Raw genomic sequence first — 20,846 nt, forward strand, 5'->3', positions numbered from 1 at the left:
GAGGAGGAGGAGGAGGGAGGAGGAGGAGGAGAAGGAGGAGGAGGAGGAGGAGGAGAAGGAGGAGGAGGAGGAGGAGGAGAAGAAGGAGGAGGAGGAGGAGGAGGAGGAGGAGGAGAAGAAGAAGAAGGAGGAGAGAGGAGGAGGAGGAGGAGGAGGAGGAGGAGGAGGAGGAGGAGGAGAAGAAGAAGGAGGAGGAGGAGGAGGAGAAGAAGGAGGAGGAGGAGAAGAAGAAGGAGGAGGAGGAGGAGGAGGAGGAGGAGGAGGAGGAGAAGAAGAAGGAGGAGGAGGAGGAGGAGGAGGAGGAGGAGGGAGGAGAAGAAGAAGGAGGAGGAGGAGGAGGAGGAGGAGGAGAAGAAGGAGGAGGAGGAGGAGGAGGAGGAGGAGGAGAAGAAGAAGAAGGAGGAGGAGGAGGAGGAGGAGGAGGAGGAGGAGGAGGAGGAGGAGAGAAAGAAGAGAAGAAGAGCAGAAGAAGCAGAAGAAGCAGAAGCAGAAGCAGAAGACAGAAGCAGAAGCAGGAGGAGGAGGAGGAGGAGGAGGGAGGAGGAGGAGGAGAAGAAGAAGAAGGAGGAGGAGGAGGAGGAGGAGGAGGAGAAGAAGGAGGAGGAGGAGGGAGGAGGAGAAGAAGAAGAAGAGAAGAAGCAGAAGAAGCAGAAGCAGAAGCAGAAGCAGAAGCAGAAGCAGAAGCAGGAGAGGAGGAGGAGGAGGAGGAGGAGGAGGAGGAGAAGAAGAAGAAGGAGGAGGAGGAGGAGGAGGAGGAGGAGGAGGAGGAGGAGGAGGAGGAGGAGAAGGAGAAGAAGAAGAGAGTCGCGCCCCCACTTGCCCCCTTTCTTCCTCCTGGGTTTGCAGCTCTGCTTGCAGGGTCCCCTTACCTGCCCGAGCCGTGAGTAGTAGCAGCTGCTGCCCTGTGTTTAATGTTACGGGCAACTCTATCCTGGGGAAGGAAAGCCTCCTCCCATCGCTCTTCTTCTTCTACTACTTCTTCTTGGGGGGTTGGGCCCCTTCTGTGCCCCACCACCACCACCAGGGTCCCTAGGGGTTGTAAAGCAAGCCAGACCATTTAGCACCGACCCCATTCATCCAGCTGCTGGCCATCACCCACTCCAAGCCCTGCGAAAAATATCATCACCATTACTACTGCTGCACTCCCCCCATAGATATCAGGGCAGCTCACAGCCTGAAATTACGGTACTAAGCACGTGCTAGAAACTAGAACCAAACCAAACCAAGTCAGCAACCCTCCTCCTCCCTTATTTGTAAAACAAGCCTGTTAATTGCCTATCCGACTAAAAAAAAAAAGGCACTGATTGTTTTTGAGATCAATGCAAGCTAAAAAGCATTGCAGGGGGTTGGGCTAGATGACCTGCAGGGTCTCTTCCAATTCTACGCTTTTCTGAAAAACACACACGCACAACCCAACTATGGTCCCTCTGCAGTCCTCGCCCCAAGCAACTGTGTGTGAGACTTGCTCCCCAGAAAGTGTGCCTTATCTTGCTACCTGTGGTTTTTGGTCTCTCGTCAGCCCCCTCCCCCCAATCTATTCATATTCCTTTCTCCCTAATCTCCAATATTATACTTTCCTCTGGCTGAGACTTAAAACAGCCCTAATTCCCAGCTGTGTTTCTTGCTGCAGTCTTGCTACTGTCTACTCAGAAGTAAGGTCCTATTAGATTCAGCAGGGCTTACCCTCAGGTAAGTGCAGATAGAGCTGCAGCCTTTGTGACCCAAGTATTGGGTCCTTTTTAGGTTCAGGATGCCACTGCTTTACACACACACAAACACACAACATTTGAAAACGTCAGCTTTGTACTTAAACACAAATTGCCCAGGAACTTCATTGTCTGTGTCCTTATTAATTTATTTAAAGAACAACAAACTGATGATTGCTTTAACTTTTTGATATGTGGTGATTTGAATCATGAGGATGAATTAGAAGAACTGCTGAGTCTTGAATGAGTCTTGCTTTGGAATTGAGGACTTCACTAGATTTTCTTCTGCCTTTTCATTTTTTGTTGTTGTTTTGTTCTAAGGGTTTGTTCAAGATAATGTGTAAGCATGGTGTCAGCTACCAAAACAAAGGTCAACAACTCTGGGGAGAGTTGTTCCTTTCCTTAAAAAGGTCAACAACTTTGGGAAATGGGGGGGGGCAGAGGGATCTTTGCATCACAGTCCCGGATATACTTAAGATGGCCCTGCCCAAGATCCTGTCCAAGGCTGGAGGCGGGAGAGGGGGGGGCAGGAGGAAAGAGGAGGGCTCTCTTGTCTGCAGTAGATGACTTGGGTGAAAGGGGGGGGGAGAGAAGGGTCTCCGTGTGTGTGTGTGTGTGTGTGTGTGTGTGTGTGTGACTTTAATAAATGACTTCTACTGCACCTACCAATATATTATAAACATGCTCCATCTTTTTCTATGTAGAGTTGTCCTCCCTTAGGTGCACCTCTCAGAGTTCTGCTTACAAAACGCATGCCATTTTGAAGTCCTGGGAGTTTTAAAGCAATTTCCAAGCAATTCACAGGAGCCTCATCATTAGCCATTGCAAGCTCTGCTTCACTGAACTGAGAATAAAAAATTAACAGGAAATAAACTGAAATGTAGGATATGATAATAAAGGTATATTGCATTTCAGGGTTTGTTTCTGTGTTTATATTGACATCACAATAGAGCTGGCTGACCTTTTTGTTCCGTGTTTTTGCTGTTCCAGGCTGCCTCCAGGTGGGGGTAGGAGCCCTTGAGACAGAGACAGAGGCCCTGTTGCCATCTTTCCTCTGGGAACTGCATCAGTCAGAAAATATTTAATAATACATCACTACTTGGTGCTAAATTTTCAATAAACATTATCTGTGACTAATGTGGAACACCTGTGAAGAGAAGAGAGAGTGCATCGTCTGGTAGAGGAGAAAAACGGAGGCAGCTGGGCAGCTCAAAACAGATTTACTTTTCCTTCTGGATGAACCCTAAAATTTGGGATGAACTTCTGGATGAACCCTAAAATTACCTTCCGTCCTGGATGAACCCTAAAATTTGTTGAATGCACCAGACAGTGTCCATCCAGCTACAGTTCTGTTCCTACTGCCTGGGAAGTTAACAGGGTGGAACTGAATTCTGAGTAGACACACAACAGTGGACAGAACGACCCTTCTTGGATCTTGAACCAAAACATTTGTGAATCATGCACATAGCAGGCAGCACTATCTGTCAAGATGTGTGACTGTGGCATAGAAATCTCTCTCTCGCTTTCTGTACACACACACACACGGCAACTTGAGGGAAGGTAGTATTCACAGTATAAATTAATGAATATAATGAAAAAGTATTCTGTCTCTTTGCCATGCTTTCCTTCATAGCAGTGTAAATGGAACCCTTCACAGCAAAAGTTCATTTGCTCATTCCTCGGCTTAACTGATTTATATTTAGAACCATTTTTAACAGGAAGAAATAATAGTAAAAGATTAGGACAGAAGATGTAAGAACAAGAGATCAAGATCTGTGACTGTAACATAGATTAATGCAGAATTATTTTTTTAAACTGTCTGAAAGGTTTTGGAAGAATTGACAATATTGGATTAATGTAAAGAAAACTGAATAATAATTTGTATAGATCATAATTAGAAATAAAATGACTGGTAGAAATAACTAGATTTCTGATTAGCTATAAAATATTTGAGAATAGTATTTTTCATTAAGGATGAAGTACTACAACAGCTGAAATGATAGAATGGAATATAAGATTAAGGCAAAATTGTAGCTTTAAAGATGGAACTATTAACTAGAATTATTTTTCCTTTGCAATATACCGTATTTTTCGCCCTATAGGACGCACCGGCCCATAGGACACACCTAGTTTTTTTGGGGGGGGGAATAAAGGGAAAAAAATTTATTCCCCCCCCCCCCCCCCCCGGTTTGCGCAGCCATCCCCAAGCTAGAAGAGGGAGACGGAGCGCTCCATCTCCTTCTTCTGCCTTCAGGGTCAGCCTCTCTAGCCTCCGTGGGGCAGCGGCTTGGCCTGCTGTCCCTGGAGCTTGTGGGGCTGGCGATGGGGAGAAGCAAGCTTGCTTCTCCCCACCGCCAGCCTCCAAACCAGGTCGGGGAATAGCGGGATGGCGGCGCTTCGCCTCCCCGCTGTCCCCCAAGCTTGTGGGGCTGGCCGATATCTGCACCAATCGGGATGCAGGCTGCTATCCGCAAGCCTGCGGAGCCTGCGGGGATCCCCAGGCTTGGGGATAGCTTCCTGAAGCCTGGAGAGCGAGAGGGGTCCGTACGCACCGACCCCTCTCGCTCTCCAGGCTTCAGCGAAAGCCAGCATTCGCCCCATAGGACGCACACACATTTCCCCTTCATGTTTGGAGGGGGAAAGTGAATGTATGGCAGTGAATAATTGATCATTTTGTTTGATATGACAAGAAGCTGAGGTTAAAATCAAATATGATGAGGAAAATAATATCTTCATGGAAAAACAGGCAGGATTTAATAGTATTTTCTCTACTTTTCATGGTTTTGTGCTGAAGGGCAGAAAGAGATGATTGTCTGCAGCATTTGGGGATTTGAAACCTTGCTTTTGATGCATTGATCATGTTTATTATATGACTGATAAAACAGTCTTTTCTACAGCAACCAGAGGGGGGGAACCTCCTGTCTTACTAAATGCATATGGTATAGTCCTCTTGTTTGCTGTTTAATAAGGATATCAAGATAGTCTTACAGACCTTTTGGGGTACAAAGATGGACCGAGGGGGTCCTCTTGGTAGTTCCTCCCCCCTCGGAGGCTGGGGGCTGGCCCTGGAGAGGGCCTTGTCTGTGGTGCCTCCTAAATTGTGAGTTCCACTCTCCACAGAGGTCTGTGTAGCATCTTGACTATATGGCTCCCAGGAAATGCTGAAGACACAACTCTGTACCCTGGTCTTTGGCACACAAGAAGAAAAGGCTAAGGAGTAAAACCTACACAGATCTGGAGTGGAGTGGTTGGCTGGCGCCTTATATGCCCCCTTCCAGCAACTCCTGCCTCCAAGTGGGTGCCAAACGTCTTGCTCTGCTTTGCAAGGCCAGGGGACTTGTCATCTGGGCGGCCCGGGACCTCCAGACACAGGGCCCAGACTTGCACACCAGAGAAGTCACTGCAGTGCAAAAACCGGAGGCAGCCATTATGAGTTGCCGGTCTCTACAGCTGCAGTGGGTGCTGTGATTCTCTGGTGGTTTGACTTTGCCCTTGGGGGGGGGCCATTGTCCCTCAAGACGGATGGATAATGCCAGCAGCAAGTTGTTTTAAAATGTTTTTAGTATTGTGCTTAGATTGTAATCCATCTTGGGACATCTGGTTGAAGGTTGGGTAAATAATAATAAGATTGAAAAGAGCTGTTACCTTCCTAATAACACTAGTCACGGCATGTGTGGAATTTTATAAGATCAGTGTAAGAATTCTGTTGGAGAGACTTACGTTGCTTTTATTTTTATATGCTTTGTTATAGTTATGAAAACTAAAAATAGAAACTGGCATAATGGAATTTTAAATTTGGGTGTGTAACTGGTTGTGCTGTATTTAGTGTTTTATTCATTGAGTCAACTGTTGGTTTAAACTCAGCTGGGCTTTAGTGATGCTCAGTTCATTAAGATCAGCAGAGGGACCTCAGAATTGTGTGGGGCTGCCAGCCCAGGAGAGGACCTCATCATTCAGCAATGCTGAAGATACACCCGGCTGTCCTGTTTTCAGGACCCACCCTATGCCTGTGAGTGCAATTTGCTTTTAATACTGGAATTTAAATTGCTGTAACCTGTCCTGGGAAAACAACAACAACAACAACATATTTATTATTTATTAAATACAGTTGTATACTGCCTAGATTTGTATACACCTAGATCTCAGGGCAGCTCACAGCATTAAAATATATAATATAAACAAGAACATAGAACGCTCAGTTCCCTTATTTTGTATTGTGGGTAGATATCTTATTGGTGCTTCCACACATGGAATTAAACAAGTACTTGTTAACTTAGCATTAACTGTCCTTTCCATACCGAGAGAAAGCCATCCACTCAGATTTGGTTAGACCTACAGTGGTACCTTGGGTTACAGACGCTTCAGGTTACAGATGCTTTAGCTTACAGACTCTGCTAACCCAGTACCTCAGGTTAAGAACTTTGCTTCAAGATGAGAACAGAAATCGCGTGGCAGCAGCGGGAGGCCCCATTAGCTTAAGTGGTACCTCAGGTTAAGAACCGTTTCAGGTTAAGAACGGACCTCCGGAACGAATTAAGTTCTTAACCCAAGGTACCACTGTATTTTAGAACCTGCTATACAGTAGTTCCATTTTTTAAAAGTAATTCAGGTAGCCTCAGTTTCGTAATTGCTCCACAATAGGCAGTGCTTGCAGTCCTTGCAGTGCTCCAGACTGCTGTGGGAAGTTGTTGCAGGAGTTTAATATCTTCAGGGGAGTCACGGCGCTTCTTGCACAGAGCACTGGCGAAATGACACAGTTGCTGCCAGTGCAACCGCAACCTTGAAGCAACTTCGCCCTATGGAGGGAATCAAGTTAAAGGAACTTTGTGAATAACTTGCCCTCTGTCTGTATGGCCATTCCGGCCTGTCAGTGCCATTCTATAGTCATTCATATTTTGGTCAATGGCCCAAGCCCAAAATGTCAGTGTCAAATTCTATTATTGCAGATGTCTGGTCCATAAATCTCTCTCTGGTAGTTTAAGGTCAGCTTCCAGTCCAGATCACCATGACCCACATTCTATTTCTAGAGACATCAGATTCTATGATAGCGTAGGATTGGCTACTGAGACAAAATCTTCAGCATTGAGTTAGATGCAAGTCAATGCCATCTTGTAGAGGACACGTTCCTTTTTAATTAAAAAGGGGGGGGGGAGAAAGGCAGAAAAAAGAAAAAGACAGAAAGCAAGAGAAAAGAAAAGCAGCTTTTTTAAAAAAATAATGTTTATTAAAGTTTTAAAGGTTACAAAAAGAAAAAGTAAAAACACCATATTAAACAAAAACAAAACAACACATCACAATAGGAAAAAAAGAAAAAAGAAAAGAAAAGAAACCAGAAAAATAAAATCCATTTAAAAAGACAGCAAATCTTCCCATAACTTATCTTTCATTTGCTTGTTTCCTTGACCTCCTCACACCTCCCTTTTTTGTATTCTAGTTCGGTTAGCTGTTTCAGCAAATCCTTTCGATCTTTTCCATTTTTTCTCCTGTAATCTATCTTAATATAATGTAACTTTACTTTCCCTCCTTTCACCAAGTAACAGTCTGTTTTTTCCTAATCCTCTATAACATTTCTGCTAAAACCACATATCTTCATTCCAACATCCTTCTAACATTCATTAATTTCACAATGTTTCTGTAAAGAAACTTTGAATTTCTTCCAATCTTCTTCCACCGACTCTTCTCCCTGGTCTCGGATTCTGCCAGTCATTTCCGCCAATTCTATGTAGTCCATCACCTTCATCTGCCATTCTTCCCAGGTGGGTAAATCTTGTGTCTTCCAGTACTTTGCAATGAGTATTCTTGCTGCTGTTGTAGCATACATAAAGAAAGTTCTATCCTTCTTCAGCACCAATTGGCCGACCATGCCCAGGAGAAAGGCCTCTGGTTTCTTCAGAAAGGTATATTTAAATACCTTTTTCATTTCATTATAGATCATCTCCCAGAAAGTCTTAATCCTTGGGCATGTCCACCAAAGATGAAAGAATGTACCTTCAGTCTTGTCAGGGAACTGCCATCGGAGCCAGAGGCGGAGGGGAGGCTCCAGAGGGATGCCGGAGAGGGTCCCAGTAGGGAGAGAGGCAGCCCATCTGCTGGGGAAGGAAATCAGCGTAACACCAGTGGAGAAGGGGGGGCAGATGGGGGAATCGGAGAGGAGGCTCAAGGACTCCTCGCCGGAGACCAGCGGGGAGAGCACGGGTCCTCCGCTGCCCACGCCCTCCATGCGCAGAAGACTTCCACGCAGGGAGAGTAGGAGGAGACTTGGCGTCAAATAACTTCTTTGCTGGAAGAAGTTCAAGAAACGCCCACTGACGGATTCTGCCAGCGACTGAGACAGCCACGGGTGAGAAGCTGTCCAAACAGAAAGGGTTCAACCAGGTAACCTAGCCAGGAGTGGCGACAACTTACACACGAGCAACCCCTAGAACCATTACAGGTCTCTTTACATTTCCAACATTTATTATCGGGCAAATGATAAATTTTTGCAAGCTTGACTGGTGCCATGTACCACCTGTAGATCATTTTCATTATATTCTCTCTTAAGGCATTTCATGCCGTGAACTTCATACCTGTGGTCCATAACTGTTCCCAGTCAGCCATCATAATGTTATGTCCAACATCTTGTGCCCATTTAATCATAGCAGATTTCACCGTTTCATCCTGAGTGTTCCATTTCAACAGCAAGTTATACATTCTTGACAAGTTCTTAATTTTGGGATCTAGCAGTTCTGTTTCCAATTTTGATTTTTCCACCTGGAAGCCAATTTTTTTGTCCAAATTATATGCCTCCATTATCTGGTAATAATGAAGCCAATCTCGCACTCTATTTTTTAATTTTTCAAAACTCTGCAGTTTTAATCTGTCTCCCTCTTGTTCCAGAATTTCCCAATATTTCGGCCATTTGGCCTCCATATTGAGCTTTTTCTGAGCCTTCGCTTCCATTGGTGACAGCCACCTTGGGGTTTTATTTTCAAGCAAGTCCTTATACCTTATCCAGACATTGAACAGTGCTTTTCTGACAATATGGTTTTTAAACGCTTTATGTGCTTTGACCTTATCATACCACATATATGCATGCCACCCAAATACATTGTTAAAACCTTCTAAGTCCAGCACGTCAGTGTTTTCAAGAAGCAGCCATTCTCTCAGCCAGCAAAAAGCGGCTGATTCATAATAAAGTTTAAAGTCTGGCAGGGCAAATCCACCTCTTTCTTTAGCATCAGTTAATATCTTAAATTTTATTCGAGGCTTCTTGCCCTGCCAGACAAATCTAGAAATATCTCTCTGCCACTTCTTGAAACACTCCATTTTATCCAAAACTTGCAATGTTTGAAACAAAAACAGCATCCTTGGCAATACATTCATTTTTATGACAGCAATTTGGCCTAGCAATGATAGCTTCAGATTTGACCATATTTCTAAATCCTTTTTCACTTCCATCCAACATTTCTCATAATTATCCTTAAATAAATTCACGTTCTTGGCAGTCATATTAACCCCCAGGTATTTCACTTTCTTAACCAGTGTTAATCCTGTCTCCTTCTGAAACCTCTCTCTCTCAGTCACTGTTAGATTTTTCTCTAGAACCTTAGTTTTCATCTTATTCAACTTACCGTATTTTTTGCTCTATAGGACTCACTTTTTCCCTCCTAAAAAGTAAGGGGAAATGTGTGTGCGTCTTATGGAGCGAATGCAGGCTGCGCAGCTATCCCAGAAGCCAGAACAGCAAGAGGGATTGCTGCTTTCGCTGCGCAGCGATCCCTCTTGCTGTTCTGGCTTCTGGGATTCAGAATATTTTTTTTCTTGTTTTCCTCCTCCAAAAACTAGGTGCGTCTTGTAGTCTGGTGCGTCTTATAGAGCGAAAAATACGGTAAATCCCGCTACTTGTCCAAATTCTTGAATCAGTTCCAGTACTCTTTTAGTACTAGATTCTGGCTCCTGTAATGTCAATACCAAATCGTCAGCAAATGCTTTCAATTTGTACTGTTTAGCTCCGACTTGTATACCTTTAACCAATTGGTCCCTTCTAATCATGTTTAAGAGAACCTCCAGGACCAATATAAAAAGCAATGGAGAGATTGGGCAACCTTGTCGTGTTCCTTTATCTTAAATTCTTCCGTCACTACATTATTCACAATTAATTTAGCCTTTTGTTGTGAGTAAATTGCCGTTCCCAAAACCTTGACCAACCCCCATCCCCTGTAAATTCTTCTTCATGAAACTCCAAGAAATATTGTCAAAGGCTTTCTCCGTGTCCACAAATATCAAAACTGCTTTGGTGTTAATATTCACTTGTAGTTTTTCTAAAATGTTAATTATGTTCCTCGTATTGTCAGACAAGTGTCTACCCGGGAGAAAGCCCGCTTGATCTTTATGAATTTCTTCTACTAGTACGTTTTTTAGTCTTTTAGCCAAAATGTCTCCAAAAATTTTATAATCCACATTAAGCAAAGATATGGGGCGGTAGTTCTTAAGCTGTGTCTTCTCAGACTCTGTTTTCGGTATAAGTGTAATATAAGCTTCCTTCCATGACTCTGGTGCCTTTTTCCCTTCCAATATTTCATTACAGACTTCCTTTAAGAAAAGCAGCTTTATCCTTATCCGCAATATCCTTCTGCATGGCTGGCTGGCTGCATGCTCTTCATTTAGCTGTTTCCAGGCCTGGCTGGATGCTGAAGCAGAGCCAAAGCTACAGGGGGACCAGCCAGGTTTTCTGCCCCAGGTGAAGCCCCCAAAGGGGTGCCATTGGGCCTCCCACACGGGGTGTATGTGTACACAAATGCGTGTACAGGGGTCTTTGACCCAGTTTTGCCCCTGCGCTGAGGAGTCATGCCTGGATACTGAGGAGTGGGCAGCACAAGAAGGTGGGGGTCAGGACCGGCTTGGAAGAAGGGATCAGTGATCTGAGCAGAGAAGCTGCAGGACTGGAGAGTGAGGAGCAGGGGCAGGAGGAGGGTGAGATGGGTCTGTGGGTGGAGAGTCAGGGGCTTCCCCACGTCCTCCTTCCCTGTCCCCACCTCTCCTGCTCTACTGCCTCCAAGGGCCAGGCAAGGATGGAAGCAGGTGACACGCAAGTGGAGTCTGCACTGCTTGCACACAGCTCGGATGGGGGAGATGCACAAGCCAAGGTCGGGGGCAAGAGCGAGGCCTCTCTGTTGCGGCCACTGCCTCACTGGGTGCACACCTAGGAGAAGCTGAGAGACAGAGGACTGATGGACATGCCTTTCCCTAACTTGAAAGTTGATTTTCCACAATGAAGAGTTGATTCCTCCCTCTGGACATTTCTTACTTGTCAGGGCTCTATATGCATTCCAGTCATCAGCTGCATATTCTTTCTCACATTCACAGCAAAGTGTGCTTGTAGAACTGCCTGAAAGTAACTCATGCCTAACTCACATAGAGGATTGCACTCTAAAACACAAATAAAACACAAATATTTTGGTAAATATGTGAAGATTTAGGCAATATCCATAATGTATTTGACAATAGCATTAGTTTGGAGGAAAATCTTTAGGAGCAAAATTAAACTACTGTAGCTCTAATCCAGTGCCACCCTGGCCCCTTTCAAGCCCTCTAGATTCAGGTTTATTTATATATTGGATGTGTATCCAACTCTTTCTCCAAAGATCTTGAGGTCCAAAAGCTGACTCACACGACTAACCCACCACACCCTTCATTTTGTCCTTCAGGATATACAGACCTCATCCAGACCTTTTGCATCTTATCCCGTGTGCTCTGTGCTCATTTCACAATGTTAAGATCAGTTTTGCAAATTTCAGGTACAAGGAGAACCAGGCCGCCTGCCACCCATAACTGACCAAGTTGTGTCAACAATACCTTACGTTAGCCATACACATTTCAAACTTTCATCGGTGTGTCAACATGCCCTCATTTATTTTGGATCACTTGGTCAGGATCTCGCCATCAGAAGCAAACAAGCGGCTTTTTGTGAGGCAATGACCATGGAAAATATTGCTGGCAGGTGAAAGCAGCCTCGTTACTTGGCACCAGCTGGGCCTGCAAACAAGAGTTTTCACTTTCCAAGCCCTGCCTTATTTACTGAGAGCTGAACAGTCACTTCCTCCATCAGAAAGTTGTATTTTTAATTCCTCCGGGCTGCTTTTTACTAGCAATCTGCTAGTTATTATATGGTTCCACATGTACAGTGCAAAGACTCCAGCTGCCCCAGTAAATATTAGCATTACTGGCAGACTCCAGAATTAGGTCAAAGTCTGAGTAGCCTAGAAGAAAGAAGCCAGGCCTTGTTCCTAGAGGGGGTCCCTTTGGACCAAAGGGGGAAAACCATCGTCAAGAGGGGGCAGAACTCAGTCGGCACTGATTCCAACCAACCCGTATGTGGTTGACTTGAGCCGCTTTCAAGTTCCATAGAAGGCACCATGCAGTTCCGTGTGGCCCACAGGAATCCATGGGTTGAATCAAACTATTGAGCATAAACAACATACATCTCAAGAATGGATTTTGCATTGACCTGGGCAGGATTCTTCCCATGAGCCCAGGATGGAGCTGATTAACATAACTCTTTTTTTTCATATCACTTCTGTCATTTCCTCTCTGTCTTAGAGTGAGAATCAACACATAATTATGTCAAATTTTCTAAGGTTGGGTCCCCCCCCCCACACACCTGAATAAGGTTTTTCACCATTGCCAGTGTGTCTACATGAGCCAAAGTCTGCATGGCCCTTGCCATGATCTATGGAATGATGGGATCACAACTGTTTGTAGGACAAAGAACTAACCTTGTAATGTGGATCCACCCCTTTTCTGCCTAGTAATCAAGTTATTAGAAATATATTCACTCTCCTAGGGGCCAAATGTTTCTCTCTTAATTAAAAGTAAAGTCTTTTCTTCTCTTTATTCTGGTGAATTTTGTGACCTTTTCAATATTAATGCTCAGTAAGCTGTTTTGAGAAGCAGTGATTGAATAACATCTTTCCTAATTTCTTACCCTCTTGTTTTGTTTTCGTCTCTGAGCATCCTTCCATTTCCTTGTCTGTCTTACTCCCATGACAGCTGTCTCTGGAGGAAGGCTCTCTCCTACCAGCTTTCATACTCTCAGGAGCAGAGGGCCAATTACTCAGAAGGTAGAAATGGGCAAAGTACCAGTTTGATTCAGTAGCACTGTGATGATGTCTTTCAGCTGAGCCAGGTGCTGTATTGCTGTGCAGACCTGAGTTGCCGTTCGTGAACAGGGCACCTTGTATTAGTTCCCTCTTCCTGAAAGGGATATTCGGTGGAGGGCAGCCATAGGCAAGCAGGATGGGAGTTACAGGCAACTATTGAGTGGATGCATGCATTTGAAATAGAAAAAGAACCATCTATGTATCCTGGATCTATATGAGGCCAAACTGATGTTCATGGATGCTGTGCATGTACAGCAGTTAACATTCAGGAAGGAAAGAGGAAATCTCCCAGGTGAGAGACAGGGAGGGGAAAGTTCCCAGGGGGGAATTGGGAGGCTCTGTCATTCTTTTGTATGGGGTGGGCAGGTGAGATTAAGAGCTAGTATATTAACTTCAAAAATGCATAAACTTGGTATGAAAATTTGCTGAAGAAAAGCAATGTTCCAAATTTGCTGAGAACATTTGCCTTCCACAGAATTGAAAATCGTAGAGGACTGAATTCATCCACTTGCTGTTTCCTTACCTTCATTGTAGATAATGGACATACACTTGTAATGTGTGTTGATACAGGCCACACACAACCCCAATCTCTGCCTAGCGGTAGAAAGAGTCCAGGGGTCTTTAGACGTAACCAGGGTTTGTGTTCCTTTGGAATGAGACTAATGTCTTTATGAAATATGGCTCATTTTACACATATTTACACCGCAGAGGAAGTACAGAACATTACACCCCGAGAGCTTCTCTCGCTGCTCCTCACATAGCTTCAGCCAGCTTGGGTCCAAAGCAGCCCTGTCTCACCCCCCAGTCTCTTGGTGGAGCCTCCTCCAGCCAGCATAGAGTTCTGCCCACTTCTTCTTCCCCCTTCCCAGCAGCCTTTGCAGGAAACAAATCCTCCCCAATCTGCTGCCAGCACTCTCCCTCTGCCCCTGGTCACTCTGGCATCCTCTGTTTCCAAAGCTTCCTGACAAAGGCACTTTTTCCTCTGGTGACATCACAGCCCGTGTTGCCCTGGCCTCCACAGCTGTGGAAGGAAAGCATCTACAGGCTCAATTGTTCTTAGTTCCCAGTATATTTATATACAGCGATATCATAAAAATGTATCACAATGGCTTACAACAATATAAAAACATAAAACCAAACAATAAAATTATAAAAATTAAAAAAAAGTTAAAAGCAAAAAACAAACAATTAAAAACAAACACCAATAGACCCTTGTGTGGCATGTACTCTTAATTGACTACATAGGCCTGGCAGAAGAGAATTTCTTTGTCAACTTCTATTCAAAACTGTATAAAGAAGGCCTGGAGAAGAATGAAAAAAAATAAGGAATTCTTAAAGACATGTAAATTACCAATAATTTCTAAGGAAAAATTAATAACTTTGAATTCCCCCATTACAGTGATGGAAGTACAGCATGCTATTCAAAGATCAAAATCAGGGAAGACACCAGGTCCTGACAGTCTTCCAGCTGTTTATTATAAAAAAATAGAAGATGCTTTATCCCTACTGCTAAAAGATTTCATGAATAAGATCCTTAAAACTGGGACGCTACCGGACTCTTGGAAGGAGAGCTATATCTCGGTCATCCGCAATGTTTGCCATCTTGCCAAAGGTTGCAGGCAGCTTTATCTGCAGCAATTGCATGTTGATTGCCCTCTTAGAAGACAAAGTCCAGCAACTGGAGGAACGTGTAGCTACGCTCCAAAGAATTAGAGAGCTGGAGCTCTTCTTGGAAGCAACAGAGCACACTGTCTCCACCAAGGAGGAGACAGGGGACTCCCCTGAGAAGGAGGCTAGTTCAACACAGGAGCCAGATATGTGGAGAAACATGACTCAAAGAAGTAGGAGGCCCAGGGTTCGCTCTGATTGTTTAGAAATATACAATCGCTTTGAGGTCCTCTCCCCTAGCATGGAAGACGAAGAGCAGACTCCATTTGAGGATCTCTCCCTCATTACAGTTGATCAGGTATATGAAGACGAGCAGCAAAGTCAGTCCTCAGGGAATGTGCAGGCGACCTTGGAACCGACAGCTCACGGAAGAACCCCGACCAGACCTAAGAGGAGGCGTGTAGTGGTGATAGGGGATTCCCTACTGAGGGGAACAGAAGCAGTGATCTGTGGGCCTGACAAGGTGTCTCGGGAAGTGTGCTGTCTCCCCGGGGCTAAGATCCAAGATGCAACTGAACGACTGCAAGGAATCATTAAACCCACTGACAAATACCCCTTCCTCTTGGTTCATGTGGGAACCAATGACACTGCAAGCAATAGCCTCCAGAAGATCAAAAGAGACTACGAGGCTCTGGGCAGGAAATTGAAGCAATTAAATGCACAAATTGTCATCTCATCTGTCCTCCCAGTTGAACGACGTGGCCCAGGGAGAGAGGGGGAAATAGTGGAAGTGAACAGCTGGCTTCGCAAATGGTGTAAACAGGAACGGTTTGGATTCTTAGATCACGGACTGCAGTTTCTTGAAGATGGACTTCTGGCAAGCGATGGGCTGCACCTCACAACGGTTGGGAGGAAAGTTTTTGCCAAAAATCTCAGAAACCTCATCAGGAGGGCTTTAAACTGACTAATGTGGGGGAGGGAGACAGTGCTCCTGAAGGTAGGAGTCTATCAATTGATGAAGATGATCATCCAAATGTCATAGACCAAATGGAGCAAACAGCACGCAGACCTAGTGGTGGGAGGAAAAAATCCTTAAATAAGAGACACGGGGGAATGATTAATGGACTTCAATGTCTGTACACTAATGCGCAAAGCATGGGAAATAAACAAGATGAGCTTGAGCTCTTGGTACAGCAAACTAAATATGACATAATAGGCATCACTGAAACCTGGTGGGATAAGTCCCACGATTGGAATGTAATAATGGAGGGATACAATCTATTTCAGAGAAACAGACCAGACAAGAAAGGAGGAGGAGTGGCGTTATATGCCAGGGATGTGTATACCTGTGAAGAGATCCAAGATTTAGAACCTCAAAGCCAAAGTGAGAGCATTTGGGTCAAAATTAAGGGAGAGAAGAATAACAGGGACCTCATTGTGGGAGTTTACTATAGATCCCCAAGCCAAACAGAGGACATAGATGATGCCTTCCTAGAACAGATGGCCAAGCATGCAAAAGGAAGGGAGATAGTAGTAATGGGGGACTTCAATTACCCGGATATTTGTTGGGTATCAAACTCAGCCAAGAGCATAAGGTCAAACAGATTCCTCACTGGCCTTGCAGACAACTTCATTGTCCAGAAAGTGGGAGAAGCAACAAGAGGAACAGCCATTTTAGATCTGGTCCTAACCAATGTTGATGACCTGGTTAGTGGGGTAGAAGTGGAAGGATCATTAGGCGCGAGTGATCATGCTCTTCTGAAGTTTACTATACAGCGGAAAGGAGCAGCCAAGCATACTAGGACTCAATTTCTTGACTTTAAGAAAGCCGACTTCATAAAACTTAGGGCTGAAGGACAAACAGGCCAAACCTTACGCCAAAGAATAAACGGACATAAATCTGACATCAGGAATCACAAGACAGAAAAACCAGTAGGAGAACACTTCAATCTCCCAGGATCTCAAAGTAGCTGTTCTACTACAAAGGAATTTCAGAAATAGATTGGAAAGAGAAGCTGCTGAATTGCAACTTATTACCAAACTTAAAACCATGGAGACACCTGGTCTGAACAAAGACATTGGATTCTTATCTCATTATACATGACAAAGCCATTTTTCACCTTCTCACCCCTTGCTTTTTCCTGTAAGACCTATTGCAGTCGTTAAGAGTCGTCAACAGGCTCATCACAGCTATCTGCCAATCACCCATTCCCACCACCCTTCTGAGTAATACCCCTCCCCACCTTCTCACTATATAGAAGGGTCTGGTGACTTCTGTTTCAGTGTATCTGAAGAAGTGTGCATGCACACGAAAGCTCATACCAAGAACTAACTTAGTTGGTCTTTAAGGTGCTACTGGAAGGAATATTTTTATTTTTTTATTTTGTTTTGACTATGGCAGACCAACACGGCTACCTATCTGAAGCCTGGTAGATGAAGGGAACGCAGTGGATGTAGCCTACCTTGATTTCAGCAAGGCATTTGACAAGGTGCCCCATGATATTCTTGTAAAGAAGCTGGTGAAATGCGGTCTTGACTATGCTACCACTCAGTGGATTTTTAACTGGCTAACTGACCGAACCCAAAGGGTGCTCATCAATGGTTCCTCCTCATCCTGGAGAAGAGTGACTAGTGGGGTGCCACAGGGTTCTGTCTTGGGCCCGGTCTTATTCAACATCTTTATCAACAACTTGGATGATGGACTCCTGATCAAATTAATGGATCAGGACCTTGATGGCGACAGGGAATGATGCATTAAAAGATATTGTGGTGGACTAGAATCATAGAGTTGGAAGAGACCACAAGGGCCATTGTGTCCAACCCCCTGCCAAGCAGGAAACACCATCAGAGCACTCCTGACATATGGTTGTCAAGCCTCTGCTTAAAGACCTCCAAAGAAGGAGACTCCACCACACTCCTTGGCAGCAAATTCCACTGTCGAACAGCTCTTACTGTCAGGAAGTTCTTCCTAATGTTTAGGTGGAATCTTCTTTCTTGTAGTTTGGATCCATTGCTCCGTGTCCGCTTCTCTGGAGCAGCAGAAAACAACCTTTCCCCCTCCTCTATGTGACATCCTTTTATATATTTGAACATGGCTATCATATCACCCTTTAACCTCCTCTTCTCCAGGCTAAACATGCCCAGCTCCCTTAGCCGTTCCTCATAAGGCATCGTTTCCAGGCCTTTGACCATTTTGGTTGCCCTCCTCTGGACACGTTCCAGTTTGTCAGTGTCCTTCTTGAACTGTGGTGCCCAGAACTGGACACAGTACTCCAGGTGAGGTCTGACCAGAGCAGAATACAGTGGCACTATTACTTCCCTTGATCTAGATGCTATACTCCTATTGATGCAGCCCAGAATTGCATTGGCTTTTTTAGCTGCCATATCACACTGTTGGCTCATGTCAAGTTTGTGGTCAACCAAGACTCCTAGATCCTTTTCACATGAGGTCCTAGATCCTTCAACCAGAGGCATATCTGTTAGGCATCAATGATTCAGATATTCCTAAAAAAATTAAATAGTGTTTTTTTTTTGTATTCAGCAGTGGGAGTGAGAGTTCTTATAGCTACATGGTGGAAGAGCGACATAATTCCTTCTAGACAAGAGTGGATGCAAAAATTGATTGAATATGCTGAATTAGATAGTACATCTGAAAAAAAAAAATAAACCGAGAATTGAATTTGTATCAAAATGGGAGGCCTTCAGAACATATCTTGAACAAAATTATACCATGTTAAAATCTGTAGCAGCTTTTGGGTGATCCCAGCAGTTTTTATTAATTGCTTATATAAATATAAACATTTATAAATTGTGAAAATATTAACATAAAAAAATAGTATTTTGTTATGGCAGTAAATTTATGTAAAAAGAATTAAGGAATAAATGGGAGGTTGGGTATAAAAGATAATGAGATTTTTATTTTTATTGTAACATGAAATTGCAATCACAAATTTTTATCATAATTTTTATCTTATTAACAGATTGTGTTGTACCCCTTTTCAGTATTATTATTTTTTTGTATGTAATAAGTATGGAAATAAGCATGGGGAAAAATAAAACAAAAATAAAAATAAATAAAAGAAATTCTGGAACTTTCCTGACATTGGGCACTGCAGTCTAATGAACCTTTTATATCAATGGCTGCAAAATATATCTTTATATAACGTGGTTGAGAGCTATGGAGAATCAACAATAAATGCAAACTACTTTGAACAAAAGATAATATCTGTAGAATAGTGGGTAGACATGGCAGACGACACAGTGATTTCTCCAAGCAGCTCTTTATTTTGTAAGCTGGAACAGAAGACTGAACAGCAAACAGTTCAGCCGGCCTGCTTTTATAGGCAGCCAGCTGTCAACATTGTAACAACAACAACCCAGAGTTTCCCGCCTAAAATAACTGACGTGGACCTGAGTGAAAACTATCTACAGACCTGAGTGAAAGCTATCTACAGTATCCCCCTGCTGGCCCAGGGGGAACTTCACTACATAACACCCCTTCCCACCGAGATAAGGCGTTAGTTACAATCGTAATGGTTTCCTTATATACAGCACTACACGTAATGGTTCAATTAGGCACAAAAGCATATCGGTTACGTTTCCCATACTTAGACCAACAGTCCAACAACATAGTCCTTTATATAAGTTGGGCGCTTGGAAACTCTGCCAGACCGCTGGGGACTGGTAGCCAAGTCCGGAGGGACACACAGTTCTTGCTGAGGCTGTGGTGCGACCCTAGGTGGCGTTGAAACCAAATTCCCTGGATCCGCTGCTGTGGGTTGAGCCTCCGCAAGTGGAGTGGTCTGAGTCTGTGGTAAGTCTGGCAGACCCTCTGAAGCGGCTTGGTTCGGCCCCATGCTGGCAGTTTGCGAGGGAGGTGTAGGTGGAGCCTCGCCACCTGTAAGTGTCTCTTCTGGAGCCACAAGCGCAGTTGGGGGCACCACAGTAGTGTCCAAGTCCCCAACCCTGCGCCTAAGCTGGTCTATGTGCCAGCGCCACAAGCGTCCGTCTTCGAGTGCCACCTGGTACGAGCGAGGTCCAGTGACTCCCACTACTGTGGCTGGCACCCAAGGAATGTCCCCCACATAGTTCCGGGCAAAGACCTGGTTTCCTGGAACAAATGACCATGGCGCGTTGTCACAGCCTGGGGGTTCGGCCACAGCAAAGTCCGGGTGTAGCCGGTCGAGCGGTGACCTGAGGCGGTGGCCCATAAGCAATTCAGCAGGACTCCGCCCTGTGGCTGCATGAGGGGTGATGTGTTGTACGAACAAGTATTCAGCGACCCACTCCTGCCAGTCTCCCCGGTCCAGGCGCGCCAGTGCCTCTTTTGCCGAGCGCACCATTCTCTCCGCTTGCCCGTTGCGGGATGGATGAAAGGGTGCCGTTAGGGCATGGCGGATGCCCAGTCCCAAAAGATACCGCTCAAAAGTGCCTGACGTGAACTGCGGTCCGTTGTCGGAGACAAGGACGTCAGGACACCCATGCGTCGCAAAGAGGCCTCGCAGCACCCGGATGACGGCCTCGATAGTGGTGGAGGGCATCAGGGCCACCTCCAACCATTTGGAATAGGCGTCCACCGCTACCATAAAGGTCCGGCCGTGAAAGGGGCCAGCCAGATCGATGTGCACCCTCGACCAGGGTGTCTTTGGCGTCTCCCAGGTGTGTCCCTTAGCTGCCGGTGGTGCAGGCCTCGATTCTTGGCACGCTTGACAGGCGGACACCCAGGCAGTGATGGCATCGTCCATGTTAGGCCACCAGACGTAACACCGAGCCAATGCCTTCATTTTGACAATTCCCGGGTGGCCAACGTGCAGAGCCTCCAGGACGCGTTGACGGAGTCTTTGGGGAATCACAACACGGTCTCCCCACAGCAGACAGCTGCGATGAGCCGAGAGTTCATGTTGTCTGGTTGCAAAGGGCTGGAACTCCAATGCAAAAGGCCCTTGTGGCCACCCCCTCCATACCCAGTTGAGCACACGGCTGATCCTGGGCAGATGTGGAGGCCACAGTGGCAGCTAATACAGGCGCTGCCGGAAGATCCTCAATCAGGAGGAGCGATGAAGCTGGAGCCGGGTCTTCCACAAACGCTGGAAGAGGGCAACGGCTGAGGGCGTCGGCATGGCCCATTGATTTCCCCGGGCGATGGACGAGCCGGTAGTGGTAGGCAGCCAGGAAAACAGTCCATCGCAGCATGCGCGGTGAGAGGACCGGTGGAGTTGGACGATCACTGGCGAGGAGGCCCAGGAGCGGCTTGTGGTCAGTGATGAGGTTGAAAGTCCTGCCATAGAGGTATTCATGGAACCTCTTCAATCCAGCCACAAGTGCCAGTGCCTCCTTGTCAAGCTGGCTGTAATTCCGTTCCATTGGAGATAGTGTCCTGGAAAAGTAGGCGAGC

Source organism: Podarcis melisellensis (assembly GCF_964234715.1).
Source record: "Podarcis melisellensis genome assembly, chromosome: 3".
In the NCBI taxonomy this organism is placed as follows: Eukaryota; Metazoa; Chordata; class Lepidosauria; order Squamata; family Lacertidae; genus Podarcis; species Podarcis melisellensis.